Source organism: Papio anubis, chromosome 4 (assembly GCF_008728515.1).
Source record: "Papio anubis isolate 15944 chromosome 4, Panubis1.0, whole genome shotgun sequence".
NCBI classification, from domain to species: Eukaryota; Metazoa; Chordata; class Mammalia; order Primates; family Cercopithecidae; genus Papio; species Papio anubis.
In genome coordinates, this window is record NC_044979.1 from 121692465 (window position 1) to 121705878 (window position 13414).

At 36.0% G+C, this 13414-nt stretch overlaps 1 long non-coding RNA gene across 2 annotated transcripts in view; it reads right to left on the bottom strand.

Annotated features, from left to right (window-relative positions):
• Nucleotides 1-794: 794 nt before the first annotated feature.
• LOC116274535 overlaps nucleotides 795-13414 on the bottom strand; it is a 32346-nt gene continuing 19726 nt past the window's right edge. For both annotated transcript variants that reach the window (XR_004183281.1, XR_004183280.1), the window contains one exon: nucleotides 795-931. This is a non-coding gene — a long non-coding RNA (uncharacterized LOC116274535). The remainder of the gene's footprint in view (nucleotides 932-13414) is intronic.

A 13414-nucleotide genomic window follows, 5' to 3' on the forward strand; every position in this document is an offset into this window, starting at 1 on the left:
AGAGAAAGCTGAGACTTACACCAAGACATTTGCCTCAAATCTCATGACTAGAGATGGTGCAGCTTGAGTTCAGATTCAGGGTTTGCTCATTCAGAAATCATGCTCTGTCTAATAAGTTAGAAGATGGAAGTTCATAGAATTGGATTATCAGGAGTTTTATATGATTCAAAGCAAATCACAGAGGTTTTTAAAATACCATCATTTAAAATATTCAAAATGACAAACAAACCAAAGAAGAATTATATTTTATCTTAATCTAAAGATTAAGATGAAATGTGTGAATGTATGTAGGTATATATCAATCTATTTATATTTCTATAAACTAATAAAGTTACTGAAGAAGAATGCTAAGCTATTTTAAATTTTTAAATCCTAAGCTATTTAAAGATTTAAGAATTCAGGGAGATCTATGTCTTCTATGTTTACAGAGACTTACATTTACAGATAAGAGACCTGCAATTAAACAATTGTGCTTCTATAGAAACCCCGGCCTATAATCCAGTGCACATAATATGAAAAAAAAATAAAGCATGGGTTTGAATTATAACTTCATTGTTTATTACTCATGCGAACTTTGGTGATTTTTTTTTTTTTTTTTTTTTTTTTGAGACAGGGTCTCTTGCTCTGTCGTCCAGACTGGAGTACAGTGGCACAAACTTGACTCACTACAACCTCTGCCTCCCAGGCTCAAGTGATCCTCTCAGCTCAGCCTCCCTAGTAGCTGAGACTACAGGCACATACCACCACACCCAGCTAATTTTTGTATTTTTTGTAGAGACAGGTTCTCACCATGTTGTCCAGGCTGGTCTCAAACTCCTGAGCTCAAGGGATCTGCTGGCCTCGACCTTGGAAAGTGCTGGGATTACAGGTATGAGCCACCACACCAAGCCAGTAAATCTCCTTTGAAATTACTGTTCATTAGTTTTTTCATCTGTAAGACAAGGGAAATAGGATGCACATCATAAGCTACAGTGAGAATTAAGTGAGATTGTATATGTCAGTTTTCTCCCGTAATTGCTCTTTGATATTTAAAAATTTTCTTATCTGTAGAAAAGATGATTCTCTGTTTTTTGGAAAATAAGTTTATAATGGTGAATATGATTTAATAATTACTAAAAAGTTCCATGTTAATTAGTTATAGGTTTTCACAGTAGTCAAAATAATTTTTATCATGCTTCAGTATCAAGCCCAAAATCTCTGTTGTTAAACACAATGTTTTTTTAAAATTCGTGATTACTGGAGCTTGGCAAGAGACTGGGAAGGGAGGCTCAGCCACACAGGACACAGTGTGTCTACCTTATAGCTCCACCTCCCGACACATGAGATTTTCTTGTAGCTCCACCTCCTGAAACATAAGATTTTCTTGTAGCTCTACCTCCCGAAACATGAGGTTTTCTAAGAACCCAGGAAAGAGATAGAGCACTAGGTCTTACACCAGCAATTAACTCCTCAGCCTAGATGTGATATATGTCATTTCTGCTCATAGAGTATTGGCCAGAATTAGTCACAAGGTCCTACCTATCCACAGAAGTATGGGGAAGTGAAGTTTTCTATTTGCCTCAAAAGAGAGAACCACATATGAGTGACCTTCAAAGGTACCTTATACAAGTGTGACAAACTCTGGAGGAGTTTCTGGTGGCCCTGCCTTTAAACATCATTTGCTTTTGGGAAATGAATTCATTTTTCTCAAAGAAATTAACATATGCAGATCTTGTGGGCTCACCAATATTACTCTGTTTTTTATTCTAATACATATCTGGAATACCATAATTCTTAATAAGGATTTGGTAGCCCCAAAATACAGATATTCTCTGATAAAATAGAATTGGCACTGTTTGGGCCATTTTCTTTGCTTGCAAAATCATCCTTGAATATTTTAAGATATAGAGAAAGAAACAAAGCAAACAAAAAAGAAAAGTAAACAAACAACAAAACTTCTTCCTTTACCTGTTTGTTTTACATGCAGAAACTGTAAATGTAGAAATTGTTCTCTTGTGCATAAAATTACATAAGTATTTATGTAGATTATCTGTTTATAGTTACAACCTTTTATCCTTCAGAAATTTCCTATGTTGTGAGCTATAGTTACTTCTGAGACTTCAGGTCTTTGCTTTGCTTATGCTGTTTTCTCAGGTCCTGGTGCCTTCTGCACCTCACACAAGATTGCAAACTCTCATCCTTAAAGACTCAAATTCTAGTTTCAGGACAACTCTTCCTGTCCCTCACACCGTCAAGCCCTTCTTCTCTTAGAGGGCTTAGTACATGTGTAAATCCACCTACTTAACTCTAAAGACAATTAGAGAGACTGAATGTCAGGTTCCCAATCAGAAATCTCACTGGAAATAGTGTCTAACTCAAATTTCATTTGTTCCTCAATAGCAAGAAAACAAATAACCCAATTAAAATTTGAGCAAAGCTCCTGGATAGATATTTCTCAGAAGAAATACAAATGACCAAGTATGTTTTTAAAATGCTCAGCATCACTAATCATTAGGTAAATGCAAAATAAAACCACAATGAGATATCACCTCACACCTATTAGAATGGCTATCATGAAAATTATGAAGAATAACAAGTGTTGGTGAGGATGTAGAGATAATAACTCTTGTGTACATTGTTGATGAGAATGTAAATTAGTATAGCCATTGTGGAAAACAGTATATAGATTTTCCCAAAAATTAAAAATAGAACTACCATATGATTTAGTAATCTTACTTTTGGTTATAGATCCAAAGGAAATGCAACAAATATGTTGAAGAGATTTCTGCACTCCCATGTTCATTGCAGTGTTATTCACAATAGCTAAGATATGGAATCAACCTAAGCATTCAAGGGATGGATGGATAAAGAAAATGTGATACATAGGCACAATGGAATACTACTTTCCTTTTTAAAAGAGGGAAATCTTGTCATTTGCACAATATGGATGAATCTGGAGGACAATCTGTTAAGTGAAATAAACCAGGCACAGAAAGGCACATACTGCATGGTCTTACTTATATATGGAATCTAAACAAGTTGAACTCGTAAAGCAGATAGTAAAATGATAGTTACCAGAAGTTTGGGGGGAAGGGAGTAAAAGAATAAGGAGTTGTTGAGCAGGGAGGGGATACCAGTTTCAGACAGACAGGAGCAACAGGGTTTGAGATCTCTTGCAGAGCAGGGTGACTATACTAAATAATAAAGTATTGTATATTTCAAAATAACTAAAAGTAAATTTCGAATGCCTCATCATAAAAAATCATAGGTAAGTGAGGTGAGGCATATGTTAATTAACTTGATTTAATTATTTCACATGATATGAATATGTCAAAACATTATATTGTACCTCATAAATGGATGCAGTTACCTTTTGTCAATCAAAAAATTAATAATTATTAACAATTATTTGCTCCAAGTCTCAATAACAACTCTTTACATGCTGTGTGCTCATTTTTACTGAATTGCTATTATCAGATTTTTAAATATTTCCCCATATTGGAAAAAAAATCCATCTGAACATTTCTGTACTTTCTATGCATCAGACATAATCCAATTTTCTTTTAAAGTAATTCTTTATTTGCCTTTTCACAGATGTAAAAAAAAAAAAACACTTTATGGCCATGAGACTGTTCCATAACTAAATATTGCCTCACTAGAAGTACGTTGTTTAAGACAACCATTTTACTTGGTATTCTATAAATGGGGCTATTAACTCATCACTAATCTTGGCTAATGCATATTTTACTTACTATAGTGATCACTTGTATATTAAGATATGGGATATTTTCAAGTTCCAATAAAGAAGGTAGATATCAAATTACTACATTATTACAAGGAGAGTGTAGACCACTCTCAGAAAGTTTATTTTCTACTTGTAAATAATTCAATCATGTGGTTTTCCTCAATTCCATGACATTGGAAAAAATTAATTTAATTATTTCTAATTACACAAAACAGTGAAATTTCAACCTGTCCTTGAAACGTTTCCTCATAAACCCATGGAAGCTCACTGCAATCATGACCCAACAGAGAAATACTCTGTGAATAACGGCTACTTTATAAGTAAGTTATTTTCTTTAAACTTTTATTTCTTAAAAAGATTTTTCTCTTCTAATCAAGTTTTTAAAATATCATAATAAACTTTGAGTATATAGGGGCAAAGTAACCCATCTTAAATTTCTCCAACTCCCTGTAAATTAGACTGGCCATGGACAGATTAGTAAGAGCAAAAACTACTAACCTGAGCATCATGCATGTAACACACAGAAGAACTCACAGGTGAATGACTCATGAGGTAATTAGATCTTGAGCTTAAATACCACCAAAAGAAAAGGAGTTTTGTGTTTCTTGGCGGGTGAAGCAAGTTATGGGATGGTAACCAGAAACAGTAAGGTAAACAAGGGTTTGGTATGTAGTAAGGTTTGGTATTTAGATTTAAGTCAGTGCCTTCTCCATTGAAAATAGTTCATTATTTAATCTTTCTTCTTAAGACAAGAGGAGTCTACACACTACTATTACAGTGTTATACTATTCCGTGTTTTCCTGTGTGCTATTACCAGTGAGATTTGAACCTTCAGATGATCTCTTCCTGCTCATTAACATTCTTTACTTCCAGATTGAAGGACTCCCTTTAACATTTCTGGTAGGACAGGTCTAGTGTCAACAAAATCCCTCAGCTTTTGTTTATCTGGGAAGGTCTTTATTTCTCCTTCATGCTTAAAGAGTATTTTCACTGGATATACTATTCTAGGTTAAAAGGTTTTGTTTGTTTGTTTTTCCTTCAGCACTTTAAATACGTCACGCTACTGTCTCCTGGATTGTAAGGTTTCCACTGAAAAGTCTGCTGCCAGACATATTGGAGATCCGTTGTATGTTATTTGTTTCTTCCCTTTTGCTGTTTTTAGGATCCTTTCTTTATCTTGACTTTTTGGGAATTTGATTATTAAATGCGTTGAGGTAGACTCCTTTAGGTTAAATTTGCTTGGTGTTCTATAACCTTCTTGTACTTGAATGTTGGTATCTTTCTCTAGGTTTGGGAAGTTATCTGATATTATCCATTTGAACAAACTTATACTTCTACCTCTTTCTTTACCTCCTCTTTAAGGCCAATAACTCTTTTGAGGGTATTTTCTAGATCTTGTAGGCGTGCATCATTGTTTTTATTGTTTTTTCTTTTGTCTCCTGTGACTATTTTTAATCAGCCTGTCTTCAAGCTCACTAATTCTTCTTTCTGCTTTATCAATTCTGATATTAAGAGAATCTGATGCATTCTTCAGCATGTCAATTGCATCTTTCAACTCCAAAATTTCTGCTCAATTATTTTTATTCCAATCTGTTTATTATTTATCTGATATAATTCTGAATTCCTTTTTGGTATTATCTTGAATTTCTTTGAGCTTCTTCAAAATAATTATTTCTCTGTCTGAAAGATCACATATCTCTGTTTCTTCAGGATTGCTCCCTAGTGCCTTATTTAGTTTATTTGGTGAAGTCATGTTTTCCTAGATGGCGTTGATACTTGCAGATGTTCTTTGATGTCTGAGCACTGAAGAGGTAGGTATTTTTTGCATTCTTTACAGTCTGGATGTGTTAGTCCCTGTCCTTTTTGGGAAGGTTTTCCAGATATTGAAGGGATTTGGGCCCCAAGCCTTATAACACTGTGGTTTTTGCAGACTCATATTGGTACCACCTTGGTGGTCTTGGATAAGATTCAGAAGAATTCTCTGGATTACCAGGCAGAGACTCCTGTTCTTTCCCCTTACTTTTTCCCAAACGGAGTCTCTCTCTGTTCTGAGCCACCTGGAACTAGGGGTGTGGTGATGCAAGAACCCCTGTGATGGCAAGCACCTCAAGAACGGGTTCTCAGCTCTCAGGAAAGAAAGAATTCAGGCAAAGTCCATAGAGTAAAGTGAAAGCAAGTTTATTAAGAAAATAAAGGAATAAATAATGACTAGTCCATAGGTAGAGCGGCTGAGGGCTGCTGGCTGCCCATTTTTATGGTTATTCCTTGATCATATACTAACCAAGGATTATTCGTGAGTTTTCTGGGATAAGGATGGGCAATTCCCAGTACTGAGGGTTCCTTCCCTTTTTAGACCATATAGGGTAACTTCCTGACATGACCATGGCATCTGTAAACTGTCATGGCACTGGTAGGCGTGTCTTTTAGCATGCTAATAAATTATAACTAGTGTATAATGAGAGTGAGGATGATCAGAGGTCACTCTTATCACTATCTTGGTTTTGGTGGGTTTTAGCCAGCTTCTTTACTGCAAACTGTTTTTATCAGCAAAGTCATAAAGACCTGTATCTTGTGCCAACCTCCTATCTCATCTGGTGACTTAGAATGTCTAACCTCTTGGGAACACAGCCCGATAGGTCTCAGCCTTATTTTACGCAGTCCCTATTCAAGATAGAGTTGTTCTGGTTCAAATATCTCTGTTACCAGGACTGGACCCTTCCCTTCAATGAAGTAGGGTCCCTTTGGCCCAGGGTGTGCCTAGAAACATTGTTCAGGAGCTATGGCCTAGAATGGGCCTGCATGACTGCCTAATGCCTTGTCTTACCGTGGATCAGCCGGTTTCAAAGATGCATAACGAAGTCCTCTTTACTCTTCTATCTCCTCTCCTTAATCAGAAGGAAGGAGCCCCTTTTGTTGCTGTAAGCTGCACTGCGTTGGGTTGGGGAAAGGGTGGCACAGGCATTACCTTAGCTGCTCCATTTGATGTCCCCCTAGATTACATGCCACCCTAATCTCCTGACGTTAAGCCCAGTCCAGCACTAGGAGATGCCTAGGAATTACAGTCCTTGTGTCCTAGATTTCCTTTCAAGTTTGCTAGGGATCCTAGAGCGCTTTAGCCTGCAGTGGTGAGGTTTGCTGAGAAACTCAAGTTCTAACTGCTGGGATGGGTGATTCCCCTGTGGCTGGGACTGGTCCAAATGCTCTCTTGATGCATGGGCACTGGCTGAGCCCAGCACAGCTTATTTTCTGCTATGACAAGGCACCACTGAGTGCAAGATAAAGTCCCCCAGTCACTGCATTCTTCCTCCCCAAAGTGCACAGATTCTATTTCTGTGCTGCAAGGTTCTTGCCAGAGGTTGGAGCAGAAGTGGCGTCGATGATTCAAGACTGTCTCTCCTGCCGTCCTCAATGCTTCTTTCGGTGATATGAAGTTAAGACCAGATACTATAATTGCTCATCTGATATTTGGTTCTTGTAATGGTGCTTTTCTGTGTGCAGATAGTTGTTAAAATTTGGTGTTTTAGTTGGAGGGGGGGATGATCAGGGTAGGCTTCTATTCTGGCATCTTGCTTTGCCCCCAAAAGTCTATGAGGCATACTAGTTTTTCACTTTATTCCCTGTCTTTCTCTTTTGTCTTTGTCTGGTTTTAGTAATGGGGTAGTATCAGCCCCATGAAGTATATTAAGAAGTTTTTGTTTCTCTTATTTTTGGTGGGGGTGGGGGTGGGGAAGAGATTGTGTAATATGGATGGTAATTTGTCAGTTATTCTTTAAATATCTGGTAGGATTCTCTAGTGATAACATCTAGTTCTAGTTCTAGATAGTTCATTTTTGAGGGCTTTTAAATTATCAATTCAAATATTTTAATGGTTATAGGACTATTCAGATTGTTTCATCTTGGTTGAATTTTGGTAGTTTTTGGTTTCTGAGGAATGGGTATAGTTCTTCAGTTGTCAAATTTATGACAATACAATAGCTTATAGCATCTCCTTATCCTTTTAATGTCTGCGGGATCTATAGTGATATCTCTTGTTTCATTCCTGGTATTTTTGCTGATTTGTGTCTTCACTCTTTTCTTTTGTTGTTAATCTTGTTCGATTTTAATAAGTTTTTTGAAGAAAAGGCTTTTTGTTTCATTTGTTTTCTTTACTGTGTTTCTGTTTCCAATTTTACTTGTTTCTGCTATTATGATTATAATTTTCTTCCTTATACTTGCTTTGCATTGTTGAGGAGGTAAAGTAAGTTGATGCTTTACAGTTCTTAGGTGGAACAGACTCCTATAACAAAATACAGATTAACCAGAGAAAAACAAAGAGAAGTTTATTAACATGTGTGCCTGATGTATACATGAGTGATGCTAAAAGAAATGAGGCTTTGACTTCAGGCTCAAATACCCTCATGTGCTGAATGAGCCTAGGAAAGAAACCTGTGGGGAAGGGCTGGATTTGAGAAGATGGCACTTTAACAAGGGTAAGGCTTGCTATGCTGACTCAGTTGGTGCCTTCTCTAGTGATTTAGTCATCCTTCTTTTTCTGCAGAGAAGGAGACAACCTTACAAATAGAGGTTTCCTTTATAGATGTAAATTTCACTTACAAAAGGTTATCTTCTACTCTGTTTTCATAGATTCTTCCGAGACTGCAATTTCTCAAAATAAACTACTCAAAATAATTCCTATGCCAATAAGCATATTTAAGAAGGGGCATATTCCAGCCTTCTGCATTTATATTCTGGGGTAGCATGTCCTGAACCCCACTGGCAGTTATTTTTGTCTTCTTTTTCTAGTTTCTTGAGCTAACAACTTAGATTATAAGCATTTTGTGCTGTTCATTGCCTCCTCTGCACTGCTTAGACACATCCCACATTTTTCATATATTTAATTTTATTCTATTCAGTTTTATGTGCTTTTTACTTCTTTTGGGATTTTTTCTTTGACTGATGGATTATTTAAAAGTATACTTCTTGATTTCCAAGTGCTTGAAGACTTTCCTGTTGTAATTATGTAATTTTCTAATTCGATTTCAATATGGTTAGATAACATACTCTGTATGATTTTTGCTTATTTAACATTTTAATATTTAAACAGTTCACCAAAATATTTGTTAATATCTATAGGCCAAATCTTTTATAATGGTGTGCCAGTAAACCCACCTGACATTTACTCTGAGGGAGATATTATTTTTATTATACTGGCCAATATACTACTTGCCCTCTGGGGAAGACATTATCTCAAACTTTAAAAGCTGTTTGCTCTGCAAACATTCTTGATAAGGTAGTCTATAGCAAAACCTGTAAATGTCTGCTCACAAAATGTACAGAAATTGAGAGACCCATAGAAAATTGTCTCCCAACACAACCATTTACTAAAACCTTATCCCAAATTCTATTTTGAATTTAGATAAAATTCCAAAAGAAATTTATTTTACAATAACTTCCATCTTTCTTTATAACACTGAGTTATTCCTGTTCTTTCAAGTTTTCCTCTATGCCTAAAGGAAAATTGCGCAATTTTACTAATACAACATCTTCAATTTTCTTGTTAAATATGTACATGTTATCTCTTATTGCTATTATGATTTCTCCTGCTTCCACGTTTTTAATTGGTTATTACTGATACAAATAAATTTAAGTAATTTAATTATTTATTATTCCCTTCAACACTAGCCATTACTCTCTAATTTCCACTGGACCTTTGTTTTAAAATTGTTCAGTTAATTATCAATTGTTTCTCATTAGCTATCATAATCAGAAAGTAGGGATAATGTTGTATTTTCATTGCCAAAATATAGATTATTTTTATTGGTTTACTAGTTACAATATTGAGATCAAAAACAATTAATGCCATAGTGGGAATCTCATCCTTTTCCTATGGTAGTGGGAATAAATTTTGTGTTCCCACATAAATGTGATGGTTGCTGTATATTTCAGATGAATGATCTCTCTGGGAAGGACTAGAAGGCCAGTGGAAAAGAATGAATGGAAGTGTGAGTCCTTTTGTCCCTATCACTCTACCTAGGTGTCTATCCTCAAAGTGGAGTTCCTCATCAGCCTCTGTCCTGTTTAACTAGACTCCTCTCTTACAGGGAGAAATTAGAGTGAAGAAGGGGGTCTCTAATCTCTGTGTCCCCTGACTTCTACCTGCCATAGTTTCCAGCTCTGTTGAGCAACTCCCTATTCTTCTGAGACAGGATTTCTTGCTTGTCTAGAAAGCCATGTCATTGATCAAGATAGAGGGACAATGAGATGCCAAGACTGCAAAAGAAAGTCTGGTCAAGGGAAGATATTCTTCAGAGAAGAAACGTGTCCTAAATCTGGCACTCCTACCAAAGAATTGAATCTGTGATGTCTGTTAACCCAAGAGGTACTCAAAGTTTTAGGTGAGACTAAACAGAGCCAATAATTTGAATTGAAGATTTTGGACTTTTAGTTATACATTGAGGTATCAACTTCAAGCTCTAGAGTCAGTGTCTGATTCCAGTTTAACTTGTTTCACTGGTGCCCTCCAATTCCTGTATCTCAAAGACTGGGTGGATACAGGATGGGTTCTTCTCTAGTTTAGGAGGGATAATGTTCTCCAGCACAATGATTCGTAATAATACATTATAGACATAAACAGGAAACATATGGCATGCATTGCATCCCACAGGGCTTGGCAATTTAGGTCTCAGTGATTGCCACAGACAGACATTTATTTATGGCATCAGTAATAACCAGTGTGAGCCTGCATACACAGGCTTCCTGTTAGTTTATTAGTTATCTCTGTGCCAGGTGCTGTGTCATACTACCATGATACTCAGAGACCCACTGTATAAAAAGAGCTCCTTCAACCCCCTCCAAGTTGTTCACGTCTAGTAAAGACACTGAGACAGTAGTGGCCCTGGCCTATGCCATTTATAAAAAGTACAAATATCAGGGTGAGATTTCTCCTTTTTGGTGAAGGGTTAGCAGATAAATACTATAGGTAAATTTTTATCATGTCATCACATAACAAAGTTTTATTAAGTTTCTATTTGGCAATCAGCAAGAGGATGTGAATCTGTGAGAAACTTAGGGTAGTATCCTCTACAGAAAATTAGAGACACAGTTTTTGTCTTTTAAGGGTATTTTGAATAATGAAAAATACTTTGTTGTTGATCATATCTGCAAAACAAAACACAACAAACACAAAAATATACCAGCAAGTAAGGCAGTGAGAAAAAAAAATCAGTAAGGCAGATAACGGATATGTTCCAGTGAAAAAATATAGTTTAAATGGTTACAAGATAAAGAAACATCTTTCAAATACAATTGGATGGGGGGATATTTGTTGAAGAATAAATCAAGAAGTTATGTGACCTAAACTCTCAGCAAAATCAATTTGAAAATTTACATGGAACACATTTATGATGTCAAAAATATCAAATAGTATAGATATAGGAAAGAATCTGTATTTGTTAGAGTAGTATGGGAAAGCTGCAATAATAGATTAATCACTAAAATTTAGTATTTGAAGTCACATGAAGTTTTATGATTTTCCTACCATCCTCCAGGTGAATGTTCCTGTGGTCAGAGGTGCTGTCCTCTACTTGGGCATTAGGAACGCAGGATACTTTCATCCTGTGGTTCCAACATTCCCTGAGTTTCCTTCTCATTTTCACCAGTAAAAAGGTCTGTATGTTCAGTACAGATGCAGCCATCCCTTTTTTTTAAACTATTTTTGATCTGTGGTTGGTTGAGTCCATGCAGGCAGAACCCGTGCATATATAGGCCAGCTGTAGGTATAGGGGAGTTTTAAGAATGGAGGGAGACATCCTGAAAACACAGGGTCTTATAAAACCGAGATTAACCTTCTTGCTTGGGAAGCCATAGCCACTTTCATTCTCATGATTCCTAAGAACTAAGAACTATTGCTGATTGAAGATGCAAGTTGATAACTTTGGGTAGGTATCATGTCAGACAAAAAAGCAGCAAAGTTTCATTATACCACTCAAGAAATCAAGATTTCAACTCCTTCCAGAAAGAGACCATCCATTGGTTTCAATATGTTTCCCTTGGTTCACCTATGGAAACTATCAGAGTTCTTAACCCGCTTCCCCTATTGGTGATGTGATGACGTTTTTGTCTTAATCTATGGGAAACCTTTCTCATGGACTTCACTAGGTTCTAGGTTCTTCACTAGGTTCTAGGGGTCATTGGAGGTCCTAAGTACAATATCTTTCCCCGATCTGGGCCTTGCTGCTGCTACACTGATAAATAAAAAAAAAAGCTTTCTTTAGTAACAGGTAGGCCAGGGCAAACCTCTAACCTTGTCCATGAAATGTCAGGGTGTTTCACCAATAGGAAGACATGCCTCTTCTCTGAATCTATGGGAAACCCCTTCTCAAGTGTGTGAACTTTATGGATTTTCCTTCCTTCTTTGATATCTGATGGGCCTACTGTTTAAGATAACTTATTTTGGCTTTTGTCTGGAATAAGAAACATTCCTTCTGGCATTATGCATGTACACATGGACTCAGTTCTGAGAATCATGGCTTATAAAAAGTCAGTAATTATGCAATCACAAAACTATTGCTTTCTACTGAATTGTCTGCTTGTTTTAATTTAGTTCTAAAGCTCATATGAATAGTAAATGGTTAAAATTAAGACCAGTAGAAAAAGATAACCTAGGTATTCCATATTTCTATTCAAAATTTTATTTTCATTGTCATATTGTTTTAAAGATCCAGTTGTACTCTTTTGAATGCTTTGGTTTTCCTATATTGATCTTTGAGAACAGAGTGTAGTTCATTAAAATAATTTTAAGTGAAAATAGTCAACCAGTTCAACATTCTTGAATAAATCATATTGCTACATGTGAAAATGCCTGTTTCTTTTCAGAATTTGGTAGCAAGACTGTCTAAGAATAGTGCAACCACACTATAAAAAAGGAGTTAAGTTGGTATGAATGTGTGTCTGTGTCTGTGCATTTTTTTTCTTTTCTTTTCTTTTCTTTTGGACTCATGAAAGATAATTTCCAGTGCATTCGATGCAGGTTGTTCTAGTTTTAAATCCATGGTAAAGGGTAAATTAAGGGTAAATTATAGCTTTAAGGATTTCCATTGTTAGCTAAGACAGTAGATCTGATAATTGTCAGATAAACACCAAAAGCAAATCGATGTCAGCTGTGAGGGAGGTCTGTGGTCACATTCTGCAGGGTTTTGTCTTGCAGAAAGATTTTATCACTGGCACAGTTGAAGCTAGGAGCATGAGGATACAGCAAATGCAGTAAATGGCAGAATCACAAAGATAAGAGTTTTTTAGTGAATATTGTTCCAGATGAATCTAACTTCAACAGAGATGCTTAACTTTAAAAATGGCTTCAATCGAGATTCTTTGAACCAAAATTTAAGAAGATGAAACTTTTATTTCTATTTAATTTTAAAGAGATTCTTATCCTTTGTGCAACTAATATTCTTCCAAGTGAATGTGTTTGTTATGAACAGATTGGTCTCATTGTCTAATTCATTGATGTATGGATCATTGTATAATACATTTTAAAATCAATAAGCTCTAAAGTTCAAATTCTTCACTTACTGATGTGTGCAAGTGCTTTAATACAAAAATAACTTCAGTAGTCTTCTTGTCATCGTTATTCCAAGTGGAAACCTAAAAGCCTATCATTTAAAACCATCTGCAACACTGGGTAAATATCACTCTCACAACACGATCTACAGC